Source organism: Salarias fasciatus, chromosome 16 (assembly GCF_902148845.1).
Source record: "Salarias fasciatus chromosome 16, fSalaFa1.1, whole genome shotgun sequence".
Taxonomy (NCBI): domain Eukaryota; kingdom Metazoa; phylum Chordata; class Actinopteri; order Blenniiformes; family Blenniidae; genus Salarias; species Salarias fasciatus.
Window position 1 is genome coordinate 13,150,172 of NC_043760.1, and position 26,244 is coordinate 13,176,415.

At 41.3% G+C, this 26,244-nt stretch overlaps 1 long non-coding RNA gene across 1 annotated transcript; it reads right to left on the reverse strand.

Annotated features, from left to right (window-relative positions):
* Positions 1-25,436, reverse strand: LOC115403518 (uncharacterized). The gene is made up of 3 exons (XR_003933217.1): positions 25,360-25,436; positions 9,171-9,177; positions 1-11 (listed from the first exon to the last, which is right to left on the reverse strand). It is a non-coding gene; the product is annotated as an uncharacterized LOC115403518 (long non-coding RNA).
* Between the last annotated feature and the right edge of the window lie 808 nt (positions 25,437-26,244).

A 26,244-nucleotide genomic window follows, 5' to 3' on the forward strand; every position in this document is an offset into this window, starting at 1 on the left:
TTGTTACTGTGCTGAATTTCTGGCCCGTCAGAAATAGGACAGAACTTCAGAGTTTTATATAAACAGGTTTAGTCACCTTTCATGTTGTTTGGAAAAAGGTTTTAATGAGTCAGATTTTGAGATTGGGGAGGAGTCTCTCAAACTTCACGACTTTAGACTAACAGTTACTTGGCTTGATGCATTTTAAAAAGATCTGACATGTCAAGTTAAAGAAGCAGAGCAGGGTATGGGCACTATAGGAGCTGACTGACCAACAGTAGTGACTTGTTTGATTGATATGATTATTGTTTAATGGGAAAGTCGAGGGTCAAACACATCAAACCAATGAAGGAACTAAACAAACTGTGATGGTTTCACCGAGTTTGTCTGGATAGATTTAAGCTGTTTCAGCTTTGAAGAGGAAAAGTAGAGGTGAAAATAGATGGATGAACTTTCACTGTTGTTTGTTGGCCCGAGGATAAAATGCATTCAGACACTCTGGATTATTTTGTAGCATCTTTTATTGGCAAAGAGTTCACAGCATAACATTTTTTTTGTGGAGGAGACTTTTTTCTCTCTTTTTTTTTTCTTTCGCCTGAGCCAGAAAATTAGTTTTGAGAGCATGAAACCTCAGAAATTGGCGAAGTAATCACCGAGGTGTTGGTATTGATTTACAAACCCACACAGATTTATTGTGGACATTTTGAACCGTGGTCCATTAAAGCTACACTGACAGGAGTGGAGAGCATTGTGGTGAAGGCCTAGTGAGTCACACTATATCAAACTACTTCAGTAAAAGTCTTTTTTTCCGAAAGAAAAATGTGATTTATTTTGAGCTGATGAAGAGAATTTGTACATTTTATGAACATTTTGGACAGTGGTGATGAAATCCAGATACTGTAATAATAACAGGTAGTCTAACTCCATATAACAAAACCAATGAAGCTGTCATATTTGCATGCATATTTCAGAATTTTGGCATTTTGTGTTTATATTGGTTATCGTCTCGTAAACCAAACCACAAACTCAAATATTTCACATTTTCCAGGTGTTTCAGCTGCAGTCTTTAAAACCCCAAGTCTCTTTTTTTTTTAATTCCAAAATGTTCTATTGTTTTATCCTCAGTCTTGACAACCATGAGATGATTTTATATTATTTTTTTCATGGGTCTAACAACCAAACAAAATCTCGCTGGAGGTTAATTTGTTCCCTCTGGAGCTTAAGAGCAGACTCTTTCATGTCTCTATCTTTGCACTAGTATCAGTGACTTTCCTTATTTATGATTGTCTACTTTCTGAGAGATAATCTGCAGTAAACAAACATTTTCTTCGGTCTTGGCTCAGCAACACAATGGCTGGTCACTCTTTTCTTTCATGGTATCGTTTCTTTCACCTTCCTGACAGCAAATGTGTAGCATTAATCTGTCTTTTCAACAACTTAATGTGACAGAAATCCTAAGGACTCAGTTCCAGAGATGGTTGCTGAATATAAAAGTTGTGAGTCTCAACCACTTGTGGACAATACTGGTCCTTAAGAACCACATTCCTGCCTGCATTCCTGTCATTCTGCCCTTACTTCAGCACACCTGATCCTAATGATTGCCTCACTATCAGACTTTCTGCAGAGCTTTGCCGTGATAGCCATTCAGTTCAGGTGTGTTGGAGCAGGTTAGTGTTGACAAATGCGTGACTCGAAGTCTTGTATAGTTGGTGCTTTGCTGTAGATGGTGGTTACACTATGAGTTTGAACTGAAACATGGCGAGGCCTCTTTTCAATTCTAAAGCCTCCAACTTTGTATCAATTTACATAAGTTCATGGTTTTTAAACCAAACCACGCCTCCATCCATCGTCTATAAAGCTTAATCTTATTCAGTGTTGCGGGGTTGATCCAGTCTCAACTAACTGTGGGTGAGGGGCAGGAAACACCTGCACAGGCCGCCAGTTCATCACAGGGCAAACACAGACAGACAGAACACTGACACACTCACATTCACTCCTGTAGGGCAATTTAGAGTCACCAATTGACCCCATGTGCATGATGAAGAAAAGAAAGAACAACTTTATGAGGATAGAGATAATAAAATAAGTAAAATATATTGTTTATTGAGAAGTCTGAGCAGTCTTTAGTCTTGTTGGGTCATAAATCCTTTCCATTCTTTTTCAGATGATAATGACCAGATTTTTCTTGCCTTAATGTAGTTGTTGAAGAGTCAGTTGCTTTTCCCTAATGTTTTTTATTTGTCTTTGGCTCCTTGTGCATCACACATTCTGATGTGAATGGGCTCTATGCACAACTCAACCACTTCCTGAACTTCAGGAGGCTCCTTGTTTCCTGTCTTTCATGATAAGACGAGCTGATTAATGCAGGTGTGTCTGACTATTACTGTTGTGGTTACAGAGGTCAGACACACCTGGATTAATCAGCTCGTCCTATCATGAAAGACAGGAAACAAGGAGCCTCCTGAAGTTCAGGAAGTGGTTGAGTTGTGCATAGAGTCCATCGTGTAGCTGCAGGGTTTTCACTGTTGTCTCTTTACATAATGCGCTTTTCTGCAATTAGGGCTGGACGGTGTAACCTAAAATTCATATCACGGTATAAATTAAATCCCTTCACGGTAACGGTATAAATATTGCGGTGCAAAACCTATAATGGAAGTGTTTCTGAGTGGGCTTTGTAGTTGTTTAATTCACCTGCCTTTGCACTTCAAGCCACTAGGTGTGCTGTTGGCATGTTCAACCTTATTTTCACACAGACACCACAGAAGGATGGCCCTGTTGATGTTTTTAGAAAAAGAGTGTTTAGTCAGCTATTTGTGCACCGGAATAAGCTGTAACATGTTGAATGATGCAATGCACCGTTTTTCAGTAAAAGAGAAGGATTGAACCATCGTTTCAGCACATTTTATTTACGTAGTAGTGGCAGTTAAACTGTATCAGGTGAGATGACGGTATAGCGGTAGAGTGCAAATCTCTACCTTGGCCCAAATTCATATAGTTTCTACCGTCATACCGTCATACCGTGTATACCGCGCAGCCCTGTCTGCAATGCATTTTTTCATGCATCTGAAGTGCTCAAAAGTAAGAATTTATTGAATGATTAATAATCACAGCTTTACAAAGCTAAAGCTCCCCTTTAAAGTTTGAGATTTGTATGCTGTTGTTAAGCTTTCAACCCAAAAGATTTCAATAAACTCCCCATGTTGTTTTATTCATCCTGATCGCGCAACACTGGTCCAGGTCAAGGACTACAGAATCTGGTGTCTGCTTTTTACAGATGATGTTATCGTGTTTATCAGAAGTGGGGAAAGGATGGAATGTAAGATTGACAGGGAGATCAGTGCAGTGTCTGCAGTGATGCGGTCATATCAGTCCGTCGTGTTGAAGAGGGAGCTGAGCTGAAAGGTGAAGCTCTTCATTTACTGGTCAGTCTACGTTCCTACCCTCACCTATGGTCATGAACTTTGGGTCATGACCAAAAGAACAAGATCTTGAACACAAGCAGCCAAAATGAGCGTCCTCCGTAGGGAGGCTGGGCGCTCTCTTAGAGATAGGGTGAAGAGCTCAATTTAAACTGGAAGAAAACTTCAACAGAATCCAATTTAACGGTTCATGCCGTGTGCCCCAACAGGTTAGCATAAAAGCAGGACCAAATGAACAACAGACAGGAAGCTAATCATCCTAATCTATAGAGCTAATGTCATCAGGATGCTGCTCTGCATTACATCTGACATACAGATACTGCCCCCATCATTACTCATAGTCAGGTTCACAACAAATGATTTAGGAATAACATTAAAGTAACAAACATTCATCACTTTGCTCAATATGAACCGATGAAAGGGTCTGTCTGCTCTCCCTTGAAAGATGAAAATCACACAGAGCTGGTCTCCATGCTAAAAGCACATCAGCCTGATCACTGTCAAAAAAAGGGAAAGATCTTTTTACATTATTAACATAATTAGACAGTTAAAAAATAGACGGCGAAAACGGGAGCAGTAGTTTATCCAGTGAAACATAAAATGAATGGACTTGTGAAATCATTGATGTAATTATCCGAAAGGTTGTTCTAATTTCCTACATCTACATATTAATTTATTAAAATCCGAACTGTTCAGCATTAACAGCTGCTGCCAGCAGCTCATTTAAATCGTTTTTCTCTCTACATTTGGATGGGCACTCAGACTTCACATACATTGACAGTACGGCAGCTTGAAGTCGTTCTGTTTGGTCTCTCCTCACGGTAACCTTAATCCCCAATGTCATACAACCTATGAGACCAGAAGGCAAAGTCAAACCTCCAGGGACTCCGCAGGCCTGATAAAAAAGAAAAAGGCCAATCTAATAACTGTTGTCGTGGTTACTCCTGAATTTGATCTGGGCTGGTCCGAGCAGCTGCAGGCTCGTGGGAAATAATTTAATTGCAACCTGTGTTTGTGAGTCTATACAGATCTGCTGCTACATGTACTCCTGGGATGACCCCAGAAAATGTGAAAATAACAATGAAATTTCAAACTGCAATAAAGGTAACTAGGCTCCGTGATATTAAGAAAATATGCAATATGCTACAGTATAATGCTGTCTGATGTTGCAATCAGAACAGTATCCCCGGCTGACAGCCCTGTTTGAACTTTTAAAAAGGTGGCTTCAGGGGTTTGGTGAGGTTTTTTTTTTTGCTCTTTTCCCATCCAAAATACTGTGCACAGAAGAGAAATGTTCACTCACTGGGGGTCACTTTCTAATCAAAGAAACTTTTTTATGTGTGTATCAATCAAAAATCTCAACAAACAGATCCAGTTTGTTGTGTTTTGGTCCTGTCTCTCCTGCAACCTGTACCTGTTATGACAGATTGGACATTAATATATTCCATTAGTCACTTTGTGCGGAGTTCTCTCTCTTACCCAGGAAGTAGTTGTATCGTGTCCAGAGAACAGTTTGCTGGTGGGGTTAGACTGGGTGCAGCCAGGAGCCACATGTGGGTCTTCTGAAAAATATAAAACTGCCAAAATGTGTAAAAGGTTAAGGTTACCATGTGTACTGTGACTCACACTGCAATTAAAGTGATGTGTTTCATGGTCTATTTTCTCTCTGATATGAAGTAAACCTGTCGATCCCTTTAAAAAAACAGTGTGTTAATATTTGTCTACATTGCAATTTTATACTGAGTAAAAGTGATGGAAATGGGATTCAAAGCCAAGTAAAACATATCTCGGATTGATGGGTTTTTTTAGATTTCTGTGGGGTTTTATTTTCTTTCCTCACATTTTGGCCATCGATCCTGTATTTTTGTTGCTCTTTTGGTCTTTTCTTATGTTTTCATTCACTTGGTTTCAAAAAAAGTTTTGTTCTGAGTCAATAAGTCAAGCCGATGCCTAGCATGCAGAATTTTTGATTGTGACTGACATTGTTACAAATTTGACAGGTCATCAAGTTAAGTCACAAATGTTGGTAACTTGACCAACAGAAGGGAAAAGAGCAGTTTTGAAATGTCATCTGAGCCTCAAGGCAAAAAAAAAAAAAAACCCTGACATATTGCTTTAAGTGAGGGGCAGTTGCTGTGTTTGAGTGCCACATGGCAATGGAGAGAATCGGCACAATCTTATCTTTGCTATGCTCTGTGACTGATTCCCAAGTGGTATACAGAGTGTATAATGAAGCTGGACCGTGAAAACCCACAGATGTTATGGTGAGCCACATTGCCAGCGGTTGGCAGAACAGCCTGCTGCTTGAATTGTCCTACTGTGTGTGTGTGTGTGTGTGGTGTGTGTGTGTGTGTGTGTGTGTGTGTGTGTGTGTGTGTGTGTGTGTGTGTGTGTGTGTGTGTGTGTGTGTGTGTGTGTGTGTGTGTGTGTGTGTGTGTGTGTGTGTGTGTGTGTGTGTGTGTGTGTGTGTGTGTTTGTTGGGATGTGTGGGTGTGGGTATGAAAGAGTGAAAGAAACAAAGCAGCAGAGGGAACCTACTGGTTTCAATGCGCTCTGCCATGTGTTGGTGGAAGTGGGGGAGCGTTTGTTGATGAAGTGTTTTCGACAGGTTCCTCCAACTGCACGTCAGGATGCTCACAACCTGTGTGACACCTTTCTTTGTACTTTCCTCCCACTTCCTGCATGAACTCTGCTGTAGTCACTCCACCATGCAACGCCGAAAGAAAAAAAAAAAGTTTACTCTGTATATTTACCATGAAACGTTTCTACAAGTCAAAGTACAGTTTAAATGCTGGATCACTGTGTTGTTTTCTCCAGTGAGTAACTCTAAATTGGATCAACGTGGGATGGTTTAATTATACTGATATTTAGGTTGTCACTTACATTATTAGCGGTCTACCCTTGTAGTAAAAAGACCCTGGTCTTTGTTACTGTCAGGCATGATGTTTTTGTAATCCAAATTAAGTGGCGACTGTAGGTTTTCTGTTGGTGTGAATGTGCGCTGGTCCACATCTCTGTGTTTGCCTCGTGATGGACTGATGTCTGGAGCAGGCATCTCCAACATGCCGCTCGTGAGCTACCTGTAGCTCGCGGTGCCTTCACCAATAGATTGTGAAAGGATGATACATTATTTTGCCTCTGAGTAAAAATGGCGAACGGGTCAGCATTTTCAACCAGTCAAAATCACAGGCGGTAAGACGTCTGAGCAACTTTTGGCCAGCCGATTTGTTTATTAACTGTCACACATTTGTGCCATGCTGCTATTTGTCATTGGAGTGGAGGGGGCAGGCCGGGGTGGGGGCAGGTGGATGACAGCTTCCCATGTAGCCAACTGTTAGCATGCTACCATAGCAACAATGGCAGCATTAGGGAGCGGGCTGGCCAGTGAAAAACAAAAAGCATATTCTTTCCACGAGGAGTGGGAAACGGGCTTCTGTTTTACCAACATGAACGGCAAGTGTGTGTCTGATCTGTGGCACGAGCCTGGTAGTCTTTAAAAAATGCAATGTCGAGCGTCATTTCACTAAAGTTCACAGCAACTTCTCCCAGGACATTCCATCGGGAAGCAGCCTCCGTAAAGACAAGGTAGAGCAATTATAAAAGAACAACAGTCTGTTCACTAAATCAAAGAAGAAAGCCAATGGAAAAAGCCCTTCAATGATGGCGGGATTATTGAGGAGGCGACGACTTCAGTGGCAGAATCATTTGCGGACCACAAAAATAAAACGGCAATTCTTTCTGCTGTTGCCGACGTCCAGCTTGGTGCGAACACTGTGTCATGGAGGATGAGCGCGCGGATGTGATGAGACAGCTGGAGTCGGACCTGAACAGGTGCTCCTGGTTCTCGCTGCAGTGTGATGAGTCTGTGGACGCCAGTGACACAGCACAGCTGGCCGTTTTCATACGGATGGCATTCAGTGATTTCTCTACAAAAGAGGAGTTTCTGATGCTGCTTCCACTGAAAACCACCACAAAGGGAGTGGATATTTACAACGCAGTGAGACAATACTTCATTGGAAAAAAGCTCCCATTAAAAAGCAGGAGGCCGTGATGACTGATGGAGCTCCAGCCATGACAGGACATCACTCTGGATTTGTTGCTCTCTGTGAAGCAGACCTGGACTTTCCTAAATTTCTGAATTATACCAACAAGCAATTTGCACAGAAGTCCTGGGATTTGATCATGTTATCTGTCTTGTTGTTCAGATAACTTACATTCACACGAAGACCAAGCAACACCGGAATGTTCTGCAGAATCCGGTGACCTCCTCCTTCACACTGAAGTCAGATGGTTGAGCAGAGGTAAGATACTCGAGTGCTTTATTTCCTTGCTTGATGAGATCAAGGCTTTCATGGAGATGAGCGGAAAGGATGCTACCTTGTTAAATGATGCAGAGTGATTGTTAGATCTGGCTTTGTTGGCAGATGTGACTGAAAAAAATAAACTACTTGAACCAGCTGTTGCAAGGTAAAGACAAAAATGTAACTGATATGATCAGTTCTGGGCGTTCAGAGTCTTTTTACATTCAGAAAATGGAAATCAAAAGATTTGAGCACTTACCCGCTGTTGCAAAGATGCTGTAGAGCCATTCTGGAGTGGGAAATTTGTTTAAGGAACAGGGATATAGTGACCTGTTGTCCAAGCTGGGGTGTGGAGTTTTCAGACCGATTCTGTGACTTTGACAAACTGAAACCTTGGGTGACATGTATTGCCAACCCTTTCCTGGATGTACCCGTCGGTGAACTGTCAGGAGAGTTGGCTGAACCATTCTGTGTTGTTCCTGTGGAGATGGAGATGGAGGTCATGAAGTCTCCAAAGTGATGTCCGGCTAAAATCCCAGCAGCATTCACAGCATTTCTGGAGTTTGGTTGAACCAAACAATTACAAAAATTTCACCAGGCTGCACTGAAAATGGCAGCTTTGTTGGGTCAACATATTTGTGTGAATCAGCCTTTTCAGACACGAATGCAATAAAATCAAAGTTCAGAAGCAGACTGACAGATGAGCATTTCAATGACTGCCTCAGAGTCAACCTGAGCAGATACACTCCTGCTTCCAGCTCTCTAGTTGCATCAATGCAGTGCCAGTCACTCACTGACTCAAACTGTACAACAAATGGGTGTGACCATATGATGATATGATGTTTTGATTGCATATTTTAATGTGCAAAAGATGAGCATAGTCACATATTTAGCGTGCTGCTTACTTTTCTTTGATTATAATATAGAGGGATCACTTGTTTACCAACACGGCGGAAGCACGCACAACTTGACTACAAGAAGAGCTGCTTCACTGATTGCGTTGGTAGCTAGCGATGTTGTCTACATTCTCCAACAGTTTATCACCGAGTGATAAAATAAGTTATGCTGTTACATTACCATTGGTGAATAGGATACGCTCTAATTACGCATATATGTCCATCCATCCATCCATTTTCTGCCGCTGGTCCCTTTCGGGGTCGCGGGTGGCTGGAGCTGATCCCAGCTGCTGTGGGCGAAGGCGGGGTATGCCCTGGACAGGTCGCCAGTCTGTCGCAGGGCTGACATATATATACATACACAGACATACAACCATTCACTCACACATTCATACCTAGGGGCAATTTTTTTTTTTTTTTTTTTTTTTTTCGAGTGACCAATTAACCTGACGTGCATGTTTTTGGACCGTGGGAGGAAGCCGGAGTACCCGGAGGGAACCCACGCACACACGGGGAGAACATGCAAACTCCACACAGAAAGGCCCTGAGCCCCGGCCGGTATTTGAACCCCAGACCTTCTTGCTGTGAGGCACAAGCGCTAACCACTGCACAACCGTGTGGCCCGCATATATGTTAGATGCCAAAATCATTCCTACCATAGCCTCCAGGCCACTCCTTATTGTGGCCGTTCCGGAGAAATAACCCCCCCCCCCCCCCCCCCCCCCCCCCCGCCACACACACACACACCCCCAAGAAAACAATGCAAAATCCTACCAAACACCCTCAATCACTAAGTTTCAGATTTAGGCTGGACTACTATTATATACTACTGTTCATTCTACTACTAGTATATGGTGAAAGCGGTATCACATCGCTACTGTTGAGCAGTTAACTTAACAAACATCCTTACATTCTTACATTCTTGATAGATTCATGGGTGAACCTAAAACGCCCATGGGTTTGGATATGTCTTTAATGTGCTCTCGTTTACCTGCTGTTGGCAAGATTAAGATCCTGAAACTAGTTGGATAAATCAATGTAGAGGCCGGCATAGAGGCCGGGTGGATGGAGGTTTAATTGTTGTGGTTGAAAAAAGCCACCTCCATGACCAATAAGCCACCCATCCCTTTAACTAACCCTAACTGTACACCTAATCCACATCTGAGATCTGTGTCAACCAATGATAAGCAAACAGCATGGAACTCCAAAGACATGATTTCAGCCTTTAACATGACCATGAGACACAATCGTATTCAGATAAATGAGAAGTATCCTTTTACTTTGCAGAATGATTTGAGTTCTGAGGCGGGCGAGGAGCATTTGTACTGTGTGGGAACAGTGTTACAAATGTTATCGACATGTTGTCCAGGGAACAGCAGTGAACTTGCTACATGTTATTTATCAAAGAATCATGTGGTCTTCAACCGCTAATGTACTTCAGATTCTCTGAGGCCTTTACTGTTTTACCCCGTTTTCTATGCTAGAGATTTAGACCACATTTACATCACAACTCCTCACGTCGAAACACATCGTTTTTTGTTTTCAGAAATGTTTACTGTGGCTGTGTATGTACAGTAGTAACATTTGATAAAGTCCCATTTTCCTTGTTTTCACTCAGATGGACTTGGAGCATTTTTGAAGTGTTTTTCAAATATTCCGCTTTCAGTGACTTTGAGCACCATTGTCACATAAAAGGACATTCAAAACACAACTAAGGTTTCCCGTATTCACTTGATTATGTTGTCATGTAAACATACACCTGAACACGGCCTTTGTGCTTTTGCAATCAGCTGTTATCTGGTGGATGCATCACTGTTGTGGGTTCTTCTCCTGGGTTGTCTTATTATGGATTTGATCAACTCACTTATCTTTTTGTATTTACATTTATCAACTGCTCACACATTACAACACCCACCACATCATTAGGCATTTAAAGGTTATTTTAGTACTACTAGTGGGAAATGTCTTTTTTTTTTTTTTGGGGTTGTTGCCGTTATTTGAATCATCCAGACCTGTGCAGCCGTCCCTGATCCATCAGAACTTGGTCACAGTTCATTACAGGACTTTTGACATCTACCTAGAAATGTATTTGCATGATCATATTCATTCCTTCAGCCCTGTGGACTGATTTTATTTAATATTCAGTCTGTTTTAGGCATCCACATTTTTTGATTTGTCTATTTGCCTTGTTTTCAAGGATAAACTGTTAAAATTGGTTGGTCCTCTCACGTTAAGATGCTTTCAATTTTGTCACTGTTCAAAAATTAACCGGTGAGATTGAGGTGGTGGAGGTTTTGGCTCCTCTTGACCTCACAGAGCACAAGCAAAGTCAAAACTCATTAAAGACTTTGACTCTAACTACACATGAATTTCTAAAGTGTTATTGAGGATGACTTTGATTCCCCCCCGAGTCACAAAGCTGTGTGATTAAAAAAAAAAAAAAAAGCATGTTTTCTTTTCAAAATGAATCACTGAGGACATCAATATGATGGTAATTTCTTTTTCCTCAGCTTGATCTGATACCTTTTTAATAAATTTTGTAATTTCCTTCACTACATTCAAGTGTTTGGCTTACATGTCAACTTCACCATCACTCTGTGGAGGAATGACACCATGCAACACCATCCTCAGTTCATTTTGATTTAAATGTATTATTTTTTTTTCCAATAATGACTGCATACAACAACACATTATGTTAATTATTATCAGGCAGCATCTGCTGCAGACAGCATGCATCAGAATGCAGGACGGTGCAGGAGTCATCTACAGTGGGCCTGAGCCTGCAGTGGCAAGTCTGTGGCGCCTAAAGCATGAATTCTAATAATCCCAGAATTTCCTCTTATTTTGTTTTATAACCAAAGGCCATGCAAAGCTAATGACATTCCCATCTGCTTCAGCTGGACGTCGTGTTAAGCTTATTAGCAAATATCAGCAGGCTGGCACACTTTAACTAACACGACGAACACAGTCAACATTATATCTGCTAAACATCAGCGTGTTCCCAGCACTCTCATGTTGCCCAAAGCTTGGCTCAGCCCCATTTATCAGTAAACAGTTGCCTCTTTCTCCCTTTTATTTTTTTATTAAGAGAATATCTCTCGTGTGCACGCTGTGGATCATGCGTGATATTTAAGCAAATGTTTATTCATTGGCTCATAGCAAATTACAAGATTTTTTTTTCACAATACGGTAATTCAACCTACTGTGCATATCATCCATTCATGCTCTAAGTCAAAGCAACTTACAGTATTCATACAGTGAAGTTTTTTCACTTTGTCGCATTACAACCATAAATTTATTTTATTGGGATTTTATGAGATCTGCCAACTCAACGTGTTGCATAATTGTTAAGTAGAATGTAAAATATTTTTTTTTTTTTGTTTTTTTTTTTGTTTTTCTTTTTTTTAACAAATGGAGTGGAAAGAGTGTGGTGCAAAAGTCTTCATCCCCACTGAGTCAACACTTTGGAGCCACCTTTGCTGCAGTCTCCACCAGGCTTGCACATCTGGAGAGTGATGTTTTTACCCTTTTTTTCTGTAGAAAAAATAGCTCCAGCTCAGTCAGACCAGTTGGAGAGCATCTGCGAGGAACAATTTTCAAGTCATGCCAAAGATTTTCAATGGGCTGAAGGTGGTACACACTGTAAAACGTTTGACAATCACTGCTCTTTCCCTTGTAGCTCTGGCTGTATGCTTTGGGTGGTTGTCCCGCTGGAAAGTGAACCTCAGTTCTATTGCCAATGTCTTTTAAAAACGCTAACAGGTTTCCTCTAAAGACTTGAGACTGGGGCAGAGAGTCAATGGAAAGGTTTAGATCAAAGCATATGCATGTGTTAGAAAGACCATTTCAAAGTTCCAACCGCAAATCTATGACTTGACTTAAAAATTACTGTTCACAGACACTCTGCAACCAGTTTGACTGAGCTGGAGCTATTTTTCAAACAATAATGGGCAAAAAATACAGTCTCTACATGTACAAAACCTGTTGTATATACTTGGAAATACAAAACTACCAATGTCTGTCATGTGGAGTATAAGCTGATGACAGCTGTATTAAAAAAAAAAAAAAAAAACTGGTCTGGGCTGTAAAACCTAGAAGACAGTAAAATGTCAAATATATTTGAGAGGACCTGCACAAGTGATTAATCGTTTCATCTCTGTTTTGTAGTTCTTGTGACCCCGATCACAGATGCAGTAATCTAATCCCTTGTTATTATAACTATTGATTTTAGCCCCTTTAACAGCTACACTATTTTTTTTTTTTTTTTTTTTTTGTGCAATCATGTACGACCTTTTGCTGAAGGACAACAGCAGTCTGAATGAGGTGAATCACCCCGTGCACACACAATACACACTCACTGCTGGTGCCAACGTGCTTTAGATATGAATAGATAATCATACGTGGCACTCTTGTCATTGTCAGGTGGATGAATGGGAGAATCAAGCCAGTATTCTGAAAAAAGGTTCCCACTCTGAGCAATATATGATGGTAGTGACAACGAATATGTTGTTGATATTGTGATATAGTCACAGTTCTCCTAGCTTTAAGCACAAAAGTAACCGAGTCAGGTTTTGCTAGACTGCTTCTTTAAAAGGAAGTGATGTCGACTGCTTCTTCTTTAAAAATAAGTGATCTACATCACAATGCTATTTAAAGACGGCTGAGATCAATCAAAAACTACATTTCCCAGAATGCCTTGCGCCTACTGGGCATGCACAGTTTGAGCCCCGCATCCACGAGTCTTCTCAAACGTAAACAAAGCTTGACTGCTCATAAAGTGAATATGAACTCTCATCTTTGAAGCGCAACACTTGAAAGTAGATCGACACCATGCACCACGCCGCTGCCAATGTGGTAAGTCACCGAGCAATAACAACAAACAGGTTCGGGCCGCCATTAGCACCGCTAGCCGAATGCTAACGCTGCTAGCCGAACCGTTGAACGCCTACAACTCCCAGGTTTCTTACCCCACTACGTGCTGCAACGCTCAAGCAACAATCAACACTGGCCCGGCGAGGCGCACATCGAAGCACATAAATAACATTATGCATGCGGCACGCGCATGCCGCACAGGCACCCTGTCGGCAGGCTTGCCCAACTATGTGAAAGACTGCCCTATCGCTAAATGATAAAGAATCCTTTAAAAAATTCCTCGATCCAGACAGTGATCCGGATCATCACCAAAATTTAATGGATTCTAAGTTAGCCCAAGACCCACCTTTCCACAAAGTTTCAGTGCAATCCGTCCATAACTTTTTCTGTAATCTTGCTAAAGAACCAACAAACCAACAAACCGACGTGATTCCATAACCTCCTTGGCGGAGGTAATAACTTTGCTTAAATTGTCTGTATGCCTTTTTTCTCATGGCTCTGCTGCCTGGTTTGTGAAGCCTTTCAGCTTTTGCAACAGTGCGATTAGAGTACAACAACATAAAAAGTGAGGATTGTTTTAGACCTCATTTATGCCACATTTTCAAGTGAAAATGAAAAACACTTGTTGCATACTCAGAGCCACTGAAAAGACAACTTTAAGAAAATGGCTGCCAAGGTGAAACTTTTTGAAATGCACTGAATCCTTAAAACTTTCTGACTCTTGTATTTTTTGAGTTTTTGTATGTATGCATAGGGTTTTTGTGTGGACTTGTTTTTGCATCTGTGTTGCTCTTACATTCATGTTGTGGCTGTAGCATTCATGTTGTACTTTTTTTTTTTTTTTTTTGCGCTGTGGTAACCTTTCTGAGCCATTGCACATGACAAGTATGACTTTGCACAGTGGGTGGCTTCCAGAAACAAACAGACGTGACAGACACGTTAACACTTACAATGCATGTACACCCCCTCTGAGCAGAGCTCACCGATTCTCTCACACACACACACACACACGCCGTCTCGCCACTATTGTGCCTCTGTTACCATCTCTGAAGCATGCACAGGGGCGCAACAGCGGTGGAACAAACTGATTCCTCCCTTTGTGCCACTCAAACAAACCGTCGGATGGAGAAAAGGGAAAGACGGTGGAGCAGCCACCATCTGAACTGGCTGTGAGATGAGGGATTTATAGTGAAGTCACTTTTAACTAGTGTACATAAAGCCTTTGTATGAACAGATTATAACGGTATATCACCTTTCATTTCATCAATAAATACAGTACTGAAGGGCATTTTTTTCTCCTTACTGTGGTTTTTGTAGTTGCAGTAAACTATTTTCCCATTATCTTACGTGAAATGACTGTTGGCGAATAAAGTGTTAAAAAAAAAACGCATCTGTGGGACGATCTGTGGTGAAGGAGAGAAGAGGGTGGGATGGCGGGGGTGTGGATAATTTTTCCCATCTGCACTCATACAATCAAAACTTTGGAGCATCTTTTTAATTGGGTGTTTTGAGCCATTCGTGAGGCGAGACGTCGGATGAGCTCGCCCGTCTATCCCGAGATGAGCTGCAATATGTTTCAGCCAGGCGCTCACAGCTTGTTACCCAATCAGTTTCCATCTAATCTCACGGCTCACCTCTTATCCGTGTGAAATCTCTCTGTATTTAATTCTCATACTTGACCAAATTTCCAGCAAGCGATGGCACATCACTGTGCAACACACATTAATGAAGGATTTTCTTTCCGCCTTACTCTAAAAGAAAGTTGAAATTTAGCGTGACTCCTGTTAACTGAGGGCCCCAAAATTTGATTGCATTGCATCTAATTGTTGTGATATTCCATTTATAGCAGCAGCTGTCAATCACTCTGCTCACACCAAGCTCCTCTCCTGTCCTTTGATTTTTTTCGGTGGCGTGATTTACTTCCACATCTAAATTATGCCTTTTTAGATCGAACTGATTTGCTGTCTCTTTTATCTTCTTGTTTCTCCCCGATTGAAAAGCTCTTCCCTACTTGTCCTTTTCCCTTTGATGAACTTTGTGCAGTTACTTTAAATAGAGACAAATTGCTGGTTATTGTCTCACAAAACTGGAAGAGTTTTAGTGTCTAGACAGAATTTCTTATGTGCCCCGTTAAATCAGCTTCAAAGCCAGCGATCAAAGCCAAGACGGAGAGACTGGACATTACTCTGAGTCAATCATGGAGGTTCACAGAGTCCATTCACATTCCGGTTTATCACAGCGTCCGTGGTCCAAGGAGCAAATACTATTTGAAAGCACCCTGTGTCTTTGCCCATATACAGAGATGATCCATAATACATAAAAATGGACAAACTCATGAATTTGAATTACTTTGTCAAGACCATGATAAACTGCAGTCTCTCTCAGTCACCTGCAGTTTTTGTGGGATGTTTCTGCTTCCAGTGGTCAGTATCTGCCTAAAGTCACCCAAGGAAGGAAAGGAAGTAAATCGGCAATAAGATCATGAGCACTCAAGGTTCACCGATGCCCTTCAACACTTATTAAGGTCTCACCTCAACACCCAGAGGACTTATTAACGGAAGTTCCCAGGTTTGAGTCACACTGCTGACAGGTCACCAGTGCTCCTGGCAGGTATGGCTAAAGGTAACTATGAACTGGATGGGTTAAATGCAAAGAAGCTATTTCCCCAAGGGGATTAGAAAAGTTTGCTTTCTTTTCCTTTCTCTTTTTTTTTTCCCCCCCGAGGAGTCCATTCCTTGATTGGTCAGTTCTGTTTTGACTACAGATGAAGGGCTTACACAGTTTTAGGCAGATGGTCATGATGTTATTTCTGATCTGGATTTTTTTCAATGCAGAAACGGTTTCCCTGCTTTCTGAAGCCACTTTTTTGATGCTTACTTTCTAATTTCTGCTATACAATTGCTCATTTTTAGTTTAAGTTCAGCAGCATAGACCCTGCCAATCAAACGTAGTTGTCATGGAGGCCTTTGGGGTCTTTTTTTTTTTTTTTAAGGTCTTCTTGTAGTTCTGCTTTTCGCCAAGGACAACTGTGTCAAACATAAAGCCAGTGGACCATAATTGGCCAACAAGAGACTTCAATCCGGCTGGCCAAGCCAAGCAAATTAAAAAAAAATTCAAATTCATCTTTGTTGAACAACATTTTCATCATTAAAATTAGCCTTATGTTAATCATTGTTAGTAGTAATTGTTTGGTTTTATGAAAACGTAGACATTTCAATCATGTATACTCTGTGGCACAGTAAAGATAAACTTTCAATTTATAGGTTATTGAAGCAACGTTTTACTGGACTGGACCTCTGAAGATGAAATTGTGCTCTACGTTGCCCCTGAACTAAGATGTGTTTGACAAAATCTATTGAAATATATTTTTTATATTATATATATTTTTAGATATTAACATGATTATTTATATTCACTATCATGATTTTTAACTGTGATTATGATGATCATACCATTTTTTTCAATGATAACTTGATGTAACATGAAAGAAAAGCCAAATATGCTGTTTTTGGCAGCTTTTGCCTTGAATTCGGCTTTTCTTCCACAAAGCTGTTCCTATGAAAATGCTCTATGTGCAAATGAGCTTAAAACCTCGGGGCTAAAGCATCACTGTTAAGTGAGTTGAGCAGACAACCACAACTCATATGTTATTTATTCATACTTTATTTACCCACAAAATGTTCACTGTCATGTTCCCTTTTTTTTATTTGATGTGATTTCAGTTGATTATTCATGAAATTACAGCAGATAGAGGGATTAGCGCTTGGTAAGTAATAACAAATGTCAGACAGCTGAAAATGCCTCAGGTTCAGATTGCAGAACGTGTCTTTTATGTGGATTTTTTTTGGGGGGCCAAAACACTAATTACTTCTTAGGGTGATTAGCTTAATAACGACACTATATCCGGAAGAGGTTAATAACAGTCTTGATGAAATCATAACCGCGGCTTTAGCTCTCTGTCCTCGGCCTTAAAGAAGCATATGTGGGCTGATGTACAAGGAAATGCTGCAAGCCCATATTACATCTGATCCGCGCTCCGCCATCACGTTCGTTCAGTTTTTCCAAGCGTTTTGACCTTCTGTTCAAAGATTTAACAAACGGCTCAGCAGAGCTCACAGCCTGACAGCGAGCGAGTGCCCAATGAACCGTGATGCATATTTAACGGGATCCACCAGGCTGCAACATCTCCGCTATAAAACCGCACTCCACCCGAGCAGGCACTCGCTCCCAGTCTCAGGTCTGAGTGTGCAGACAGCCTCGATTATACGCACCATTGGACAATCCGCCGCACATCAGACACTGCTGCTAATGATAATGAAGGATTGTTCCTGTCTCACTTTCCTTTCAAGCACTTCTGCCAAATTCTCTTTAACAGGCAGCGTTCTGGCAACAGCGTATTTGTCCGGATCAACCCAGGAGGTTCTGAGGGTGATCATTCACTCTGGAGTCCTTCGCTCGCCCTGCGCAGGCTTTTTGATTGAGTAATTAATGAGAGTTAGTGAATTGAGCAACCAAGGGCTTTCCTCCGGAGGAATCAAGAAGACACTCGACAAAATTGACGGTTTACTTGGGGGCACCGTTACATGTTGGACCAATTAAAAATATGCTAAGCGCAGGCTTTATAGGAGTCCTACTCAGATTTCTCTCGGGGAATCAGTGGGATTTCATCATCACCTGTGGTAATCAGTGATTTGAAGCCAGCAGTGTGGGTCATTTTTCTGCCCACATCTCAGTTATAATTACAGTCACAGTCATTCTGTCCTTGTGTTTTAAAGTGGGTGTCTGGGCTTTTTCCACCAGAATGCCTGCTTTTCACAACTTCATTTTCTATAAGCTTAACAATAAGTGACTTACATATGTTAAAGGTGGTATGAATGTTTGTACTGACTCTATGCAACAATTTGTTCATACTGGGTTTCACACCTACAGTAAAGCATACGTTTATCGTTCTAATTTTGACTATAAACTCACCAACCCACACCAGTGCAAACAAGTTGAATCAAAGAAGGCCTTTTTCTGAATAAGTTGTTAAATCTGCCCATTTTTAAACCAAGGGTAAGCTGTCACCATCAGTGTGTGAATGAGCATATGGATGTGAATGATTGTGGAAACTGTTTTAAGGCTGTTAATGCAGAAAAAGTGAAGTCTGTTTACCACTTGGTACATACTCCAGTATCATTAAATGAAGACAGCGAACTGCCCACTCCCACCGCCCTGCTTTAATGTTTATCTCATCCAAATAAGGATTACATTGAGCGGCGTTAATGATTTCCCATTATGCCATGATGTGTTGTGCTGCTGTGTAATCTTGATTTAACAGTGAATCTGTCATGACTGGAAGAAGTCATGAAGGAAACTAGTGATTACGAACGTCTGGCAAAAATAACAAAAATTTGAATCAAGTTGCTGACTTTACCCATAGATTTTTTTGCATCGAGTGTCCCATTCATCAGACATCCACAGTACGTTTCCCTCTGTGCTGAAGCAAAAACAAACATTCCAAATAAAGAGTTAAGAAATATCTGAAATGTCTCAGAATAAAACTCAACACTGCAAGCAACACAACCTGTCTGACAAGCGCTGTTTGATGTAACACTTTGATGAGAGCCACATCTTTATCCCATCTTTCTGCTTACGGATTAAACAACAGATAATATCTAATGCGTAAGATTACAGTGTATCTGGGGTTTGGCAGGGATTACAGTTGTCACTCTGGAGATACGACATGCACCGACAAAGTAAAAGTCTTGGCATTTCCATATTTTTTTCCCTCCGTTGACCAGGCTTGTTTATTTTTATATTTCTGTGAAACAGTTTGTACTTTTTTTCCCCTTTTCAGCACTAAATGATCACCTTTGACGAGTTGTGGAAATCAGTTACAGTACATAGATTTGTTGCTTCAGTTATAGAAAGGTTAAAAACCGAAATAAGGAAACTGTTTCCATTACATTTGAAATAATCTAAGATCAGTGCCAAGTCCATCAGACTCATCTGTTGTCAACCTAATTGAATGGATTTTTATCAGATCAATAGACATACGCCCACTGGAGCTAAATGATCAGAGCAGAGGTGTCGAACTCGTTTCACTTCAATAACCCATAGCAACCATTGTGTTTAACTTTAAAGTTTCTATATTTCCGCAAAACCAATTATTATCAAAAATTATTACAATGTCAACATAAAGTCAATATTAAAGATACTTTCTGGTCCAAAATACAGTGAATTGTGAAGAAAACTTCTCCTATAGCTGTTACCTCTCGTTTTCATGGAAGTTTTTACCATTTTCTTGGTGATTTGGAGGACTGGAGTGGAGCCTCTTGTGGGCCGGTTTTGGTCCATGGGCCTTCTGTGATTATTTCCTAGATGACGTGTGGTCGCCATTTTTTTTTTTTAAACAATGTTAAAGCACTTTGAAGCACTTTCAGCCACCTCTATGCCATCTCACAGCAGTGACGACAGAGGCACTAGCTTGAGCATCACACCCAAGGACGCTACTACAGATGAGCAGGCACAACCGGGGCTCAAACGACCAACCTTGCAATTAAAAGACAGGCCACTCCACCATCCAAGCTATAGCTGCCTTTAGTGTCTTTTGTAACCCTGATTGAAGGATGGAGGAAGGCAGGAGAAAATTACTCAGCAGTATGGATTCAGTGACAGAGGACGGGATGAAACCGATGTTCTGTCAAGATGTATCGAGTCTGGCAGTCGTCGATTTACCACTAGGTGTGATATCTCAGTTTTTCTACTCATGTTAATATTTAGGTGTTCACATTCTGAACCTGACTCGGTAACGGTCAGTTTTCATTCGTGAGCCAACACGTCTCCACCATCTTAATATTTAACTTCATTTCTTATTCTTTACCATCACGGTTAATGTCTTGACAGTTTGCTGTGCGAGAGCATCGTAGGACTTCTCTTGTCTCCTGCTCCACACAGACACTGCCACAGTAACTCAATTCAATTTCAGTTCAATTCAAAACACACCCATCTCAATGCACATCAGTGGGGAAAAACCTGTCAATTCTGTCTGAACAAGCAGATAAGGTGGTGGAAAAGAGAAACTCATTTTTAACAGGAAGAAACCAGCAGAACCAGGTTCAGAGGAGGAGGCTTTCTGCAGAACCAGACTTAGAGGTGGAGACTGTCAGCAAAACCTGACTTGAGGGCAGAAACTTTCTGTACAGACAGGGAAAAAGTGTTGATTACATGTAACGTTGAAGTATGACTGTATGGGCAGTGAAATAGGAGAGAAGCTTAGTGTAGAGTATATTTCCCAGCAGTCTGAACCTACAGCAACCTCACTAGAAAAGGGTGAGTTTGATTAAATAGAAAAGCCCTAAGCCTAGCCTTAAATGTGTGACATGCTAGTTATTATCATAACCATGGAGAGTTAGTTTTTTTTTTTTTTTTGCTCACTCACTGGTACTCCATTTACATGACAAGATTTCAAGTGACCACAAGTTTTGCATTTAAATCCTGATTCATCCATCAGCTTGCACAACATGCACAAAAGAATTGTTGACCACGGCAGTTGTACGCAACCGCAGTAGCAGCGTTTCTGCCATCAAATGGAGATGGAGCCCAAGAGTTCTCAAAAACCTTCACCTTGGGAACCATTTTTTTTTTAAATGATGCATTTTCAGTGGCTTCAACCACACATGCCATATGCAGTACATGGCCCCCCAAAAGGAAACAAACATTTTGCGTTTCCACTTGGAAAAAACATGGCCTGAGTCATCTAAAGGGAGAGGTGATCCTGTTTATCCACTTATTAATGAGACATTTAAGAAGTGAAAATCATCCATAGTAATCAAAACAGGTGGATGAAGATGACACGAAGAAGCACTTTCTGTCTGTTCTGTCTAGTTCTGTCTTTTTAAAGTGGTACATTATGGATATCTTGCCTGAAAGAGTAATTTCTAAAATGAAGCTGTTTGTCATCCCCTCCAGATATCCAGCTTTGACAAGAAATCTTTGCTTCCTTTATCTGGTTGGGAGTTTGTATATTAATCTGAAAACATAGCAGCGGTTTGGTCATTTTTCATTTCACATTTCATTATTATACTTAATATACCGACAGATATCAGTATTGACTCCATGGTGTACTCATTAGTCAAGTTCTTTTTTGAGTATTGGGAAGAAAAACATTTTTTTTTTTTTTTTTGGGGTGAGTAATTTGTTGCACTGCGATAGTGACAAATGCAATTGTTTTGTTTTTTTTCCAAGTGTATCAAATCGTTTGTATAAACCGTCCAGGAGTGATCGATATGAATCAGCCTGCAGCTTGATGATCCACCTCAAAGCACACACTCTCAAATAACTATAGCTGCCCAGCTTTGTGAAAATAATTAGCTGGGCATGCTAGCACAATTGTCTCATCAGCTCAGAGTTCGTCCAAACACGTTTTGTATTAATTCTGTCAATCCAAAGCAATCTCACAGAGAGTTTATTCTATTGTGTTTCAGCCACTGAAGTGGAAAACTCCATGGGGGGTGGCGTGCGCATGGACAGGACATCAATTATAGAAAAGACGGATACAGTCTAGCTGGTGGCACCCGTGACAGATGTAATAACGTGTAAAAAGTTGCTCTCAGCAACCACCTGGAGGTGAAAGGACCCTGTCAGTGCAGCGTAATGGGGGACCTGCTGTTATTGCCCGTCTGTACTGGCACTGACCCTGAGCACACAAAGCCCCGTGGACTGATCCACTTCAATTAGCTAATTGCTGTTGAAGGCTAATTCACTCCGCCGTGCCACACGAGAAGCACATCATCTTGATATGGTTAAGTGACTGGGCCAAGCCAATTAAAACTTTGAATGGGACAATGTGACAATATGTGATTGCATTGTTGTGAGGCTGTAATAACCCATCTCAGCACGGTGTGGGCAGAAATTCGTAGGTTAAAGGATGGAGTGGATTATGTGGAGGCTGAGGTCTTATGGCAGCAAGTGTGAAATTTTAATCCAACCTAGAAATGCAGTGTTTTCTTCAAATGCATCCACTGTATTCCAACTGATTGTGAACACATAAGCTTGAGTGGTGAATGATTATGTGCAATCACACGTATTTTGGAAAATACCACACCGTGCAGCAGACTTGAATTCAGGGTAATTATGACATTCAGTAGGTGAAGGGAATTTTGCACATCATACTGAGTTTTGATCAAGGTTGGTACCCGATTTAGAGCTCGGAAAGCTACAGACATTCTACATTTTTTAGGTTGAACAGTTTTTACATCCCCTTATACAACTCTTTTGAAAAGTTGAATCATAAATCCTTCAAAGAAAACTAAATGAAAGCTTTGCATAGTCCGAGTGCAGTCACCTCGTAAAGTCTCTTCCAAACCATCTGAAGCTGCATGTTATTAACATTCTGTGCTCAGAATGTCACTGAGGAATCAACATGGAGAAATTGGATGCCATCTACCCTGTGTGCACTCTCACCTGAAGACCATTACCCATCATGGGATTAGCCTTCCTGATTATTTCCTGTCGTACAGATCTGTTTGCGTACATTGTTGAACTCCTGCAATCTTACCAATAGGATGTTGACCTGTTCAGATTCTACCCTGCCTTTCACCCACTGTTAGCTGTGATTGACCGCAGTACCTCTCAATCATTACTAGGGGGTGTACTTCTGTGTGGAGCTTGTGTGTTGTCTTTGAGCAAGCATGGTTTTTCTCCCACAGTACAAAAACCTATGTGGAGCATTAATTGTTGACCCTAAATTACCGATAGGTGATGGACTGGCAGCCCCTCCAGAGTGTACCCTGATTCCACTACTGTTTGCTGGGACTGGCTCCAGTGCACCACTGCATCGTATGTTACAAAGCCTTGTAGTATTTTTGACTAGTTTTATAAATTGTTAGGCACAAGCCCTGTTTCTGACACTTGTCAGTGCATGGAGGAGCTCTTAGAGAGCTGGATGATCCGACCAAGGCCCTTATGCTCAAGTGTCCATCAAAATCTACATTTTACTGAGTTTCCCTCTTGTTCCTGCAATAACACCAACTTTGCAACTTCTGCAGGCTTAAGTGGAACTTTTTAATAAGGTGCTAAACAAATCTGTTGAAGTCACCTTGTGACACGTAAACACCGAGTGGGGAAAAAGAAGGAGCCTCTTCATACACCCCTTTGCTTTCCTCTTCCTCCATGCTCTTTTATCCATGTGGTGTTGTGGCAAGCCACCTCTGCTGCATGAACTGCTTCTTTTCAACCCTCGGCAGCCTTTCATCTCTCCTGGAAAAGTGAGTGCCTCCCGTGTTTATCCCTGATTCAAGCGGCACGAGGAGTCGGGGTACGGCGGAGGGGTATAAGGGGAGGAGGATGCACAGCGGCAGACAAAGAGTTGGGTAGATCTGAAGGCAGTCTTTAACTGACAAAGGCCTCAGCTTACTGCATATCTGTGACATTAAGGATTAGCGGCTGAGAGACAGAGCTCTGCCTGCACTTGTTAATCTCTCCCCTCCCTACATCACTCACTCAACCTCATTCTCTCCGTCTCCCACTTTCCTCGCCAGACGCCGCTTCTGCCCCAACTTTAATTAGTTTTAGCGCGGATTGAAGGAAAAGTTGGCGCTTTCTTCAGGTGATAAAACAGTAACTGCCACTGAGCTTAGTCAGGGTTAACAGAGTTGAGGTCAAGTGTGGACTCCTGGGAGTTTTGATCAGACAGCAGCACTGAAGAGCAGACTGGAGGCAGAAGGAAAAGTGGATTAAAAGAGACTGAAATTGGCTGTCTCACCTTTATGTCTTTATCATTGTGTTTCAAGTCACAAAATGCACCTTTCACATTTCCATCACTCATAATTGCAGCAGAAAAGTTTTTCTTACTCCATCTAAAAATGTACATTTTCTCGTGAAACCGAGCTTGAAATTCACCTGCTAATATATTCAACTTAGTTCTTCACTTTGAAGGTCCAGCTCAACGAGATGAGTAATAGTTTTGTGATGAAATAGCCATCTGGACATGGCTGCCTACTCATTAATTATGCAAAGGGGTGCTAATCAGAAATAATGGGCTTCTTAATTATCGTCCTAACAACAAAGCTATAGAACAGGTGACCAGCGGCAGCTTAGCACCTGGACGTTCGACCACATACAGTTTGCACCAGCAAACCGCAAACTGACATAATGAGGTTGACAAACTGTCAGCGATTAATGAATGGTGCTGAAAATTGAGTTAATTGTCTCACAGGTGTCCTGGAGGTGCTGCGTTTCATCTTATCAGTGTGTCACTTTCTGAGAAAACCCAGCTTTGCTCAGCGACTCTGATTTAGGTACCTCACGCAGTGCAGGCACATCTTTCTGTATCAGATTCATTATTTTGTTATTTCATGTGCTCAGCGAAACAAGATGTGCTTACCATGAGGTTGATTTTTGTTTCTTTGAGAGTATTGCTTTAAAAGAGCTTATTAAAGTACTAAGACATACCAAGAGCACATGGTGTGCTACTGCTTCTCAAAGTCATTATTGAGAAACTACAAAGTCTATAGTGAGACCAGTAGGTACTTCATTGTTACTGAGAAAGTAAGGATTCATGTCAACAAGTGGAAGTTACAACAACTTGGACGACAGCTTTTATGTGTTTGTTAAACGCTCACAGGGTAACGTTTTCCAAATAATGTCCATTGACATAGAAACAACAGAAATGCTGAAAACGATGTAGTTAGTATGCCAGGCCAGGCTCACGTTCTTTCTTTTTTGCAATGAAACCACACACACACACACACACACACACACACACGTGCACAGAAAACCACACTCAATAACTATTAATAGCAAAAAGTTGCATCTTCATTAGCTCTGAACACCGCTGTCGTGCAAATGGTATCAAAAATGCAACAAAGCTTTTACATTTTCGTGGTCCTTCGCTCTCCTCAGCAGCACTGCTCAGCCGTGAGCCTCCATTCTCTGTGACACAGCTTGGAAAACTTTCTCATTCTGAACGACATCGTCCAGCTCTCGCTGAATCAATCGGCACCTCATCAGAAGAACATGCGTGCTGAAATAAAAAGCAATAAATAAATAATAAGATAACTGAACAACCACTGTGCAAAGTGGCACAACAACAGAGGGTTTATGATGAGCAGTTTAGACATAGCTGGGTTTGGCAAGAGTGACGATCGTCTCTAGCAGGGTTGTAGCTCCTCCTTATGAAACTCCTACCAGTGTGCTGGAAACCGCAATGGAGGAGCGACAAAAAATGGTCAACAAGCCCATACCGTACCGTAACAGCACATAATGCTCAGTGGAAATGAGAAATTTGATTCCCTGAAATGGTTTCCTTGTCAGGTAGGCAGGCGAGTAGTAAGTAGCTAAGGCGGTAGGTAGGTGTGTGAAAATGGCTCTTCAGATCTCTTTCTTGATCCAATATTAAGCTCCGTCAGAACATAAAGCTGTTTGAAGCCCCATGGGTCCAGTGCAAACTCCCAGTGTTTAGTCTTGTATTATAATTAACAATTAAATAAACAGCAATCATATTGCATTAATGTCACCAAATGTGCGTAATAGTGAATGTCATATCAAGAGAAAATGTAACCTAAAGTGACAGTGAGTGTCGGGTCTTAAGAAAGGACAGTTCACTGAGACACACTACAAACACCTGAGGTACAATTAAGTCTCATTTTTTAATTTGTAACCTTTGAACAAGCACAGAAAAATGTTTTTCTGTTGGTATTAGAGCAATTACACCAGTAGCCACACTTAGCGTTTCCCCCTCCGGAGGCCTGGGCAGCCAAGTGCTACTGTCTAATGGAGTGAGCAAATTAATCC